The 1,668-nt window shown below is 42.3% G+C and overlaps 1 pseudogene; it reads right to left on the bottom strand.

The window, feature by feature from the left end:
* Nucleotides 1-313: 313 nt before the first annotated feature.
* LOC105524364 lies at nucleotides 314-911 on the bottom strand (annotated as a pseudogene).
* Nucleotides 912-1,668: the final 757 nt, after the last annotated feature.

The raw sequence follows: 1,668 nt of genomic DNA, 5'->3' as shown, positions 1-1,668 counted from the left end.
TAACTGAAATGCAAATAATGACTTCCTCACAAAGTGGAATTATGTAATATCTTTAATTTATAAAGATGTGTGCGTGTTTGATAAGCAGTACACCTTTTCCTAGGAAAACCAAGTTCATACTTAGAAAATCGGTGAGTCTGTTTCCATAAAATGCATTGGCACTTCATGTGGACTGCAGGAGAATATAGCGAATTAATACTCACTACTATTATGTAACACTTTTTTTTTTTTTAAGCAAATAAAGGCTTGTTTTATTTTAATGGCTGATCTGTGTAATCACGGAGGCCAGTGTGTACAGACTAAGGGGGAGCTTTTATTTATTGATCTCTTCCCCCCTGGACAAAATCTTGATGATCTCCCTCTTCTCGGCCTGGAGGCGCTCTTCACGGCAATTGCGTGCTTCTTGGTCATAGACCGGCTGGCCTCGGTCGGGTCAGCCAGGAGCTTCTTGCGGGCCTGGTCTGCCTTAGCTTGTGGCTGTGCTCCCTGAGAATCCGCTTGTTTTTGAACACATTCCCCTTCACCTTCAGGTACAGGCTGTGATACATGTGGCAATCAGTCTTCTTAGATTCACGGTATCTTCTGAGCAGCAGGTGCAGAATCCTCATTCTCCTCATCCACGTGATCTTCTCTGGCATTCGGCATTGGCTGTACCCTTTCGCTTACCTATGCCCACGTTGCCTGCCCTCACGGCCGGCCAAGGTGTTTCTCCGGCATTGAGCCTGGGAATGGACAGGCACAGGCTTAAGCTTGATCAGACCGTCTCTGATCAGCTTCCAGATCTGCTGAAGGGAGTTGGCATCGGCGGTTTCCTTGGTCTCATTGGGGTCCAACCAGACCTTCTTTTTGCCACAGTGGAGGACGCTAGAGGCGAGCCTCTTCTGAAGCCTGAGCATACTGATGGCGCCGGCCGCAGCAGCAAAAGGGACATCCCACTTTCTAGAGATTTTAGTATCTCTGGCAGCCAGAAATACTGTTTCTTAGACAGCTCTGAATAGTTAACATTTGTGGATATAAAATAATTTTTATTTATTTTCGAATGCCCTAATATCTTAAATGCATAGTCACTCAAAATGAAGAAAACTGGTTTGAATAACCCAACTGGAGTTAAGAAGACATAACCAACAATCAAAGATTTTCTAGAAATAATAAAGCAGTAATCACAATATATGAGTGTAGGGGCAGCAAGACTCCACCTCTATCCTCTCAGGGTCTCAGCTGGGTCTGATAATTAAACTGACGTAAAACAGATTCACAAGAGAAAAGCATAGAAATTTATTTCATAGAACTTTCATGTGGCATCAGCACCCTTATAAAGAAATGAAAACCCCACAGAAGCAGTTAGAGTCAGTTACCTGTATAGTGAATTAAACAAAGAATGGTAAACTGAGAACTTGATAAGACAAAGGGGCTTAGGATAGGGTCTTTACTTGGACAGATAAGGGTTAGTTTAACAAGGCTCATTGTTGTACAGAATTCTCTTGGCCTCACCTTTCCATCCTTGGTGATAAGACCATTGCCTTTTTTCTAGTACAGGAAGGATACATTCTACATAAGAATTTCATCTCTAACTTTTAAGACACAGAGCAAAGGTCAGAGTGATCCTCTTGTACCTGTTGTTTTTCAAATTCCTTTAATTTAAATAACCAATAACCAAGGTGGCATATT

This window comes from Colobus angolensis, unplaced genomic scaffold (assembly GCF_000951035.1).
Source record: "Colobus angolensis palliatus isolate OR3802 unplaced genomic scaffold, Cang.pa_1.0 Scaffold5, whole genome shotgun sequence".
In the NCBI taxonomy this organism is placed as follows: Eukaryota; Metazoa; Chordata; class Mammalia; order Primates; family Cercopithecidae; genus Colobus; species Colobus angolensis.
The sequence above is the reverse complement of the archived record's forward strand: the minus strand, read 5'-3'. Positions and strand labels throughout refer to the sequence as shown.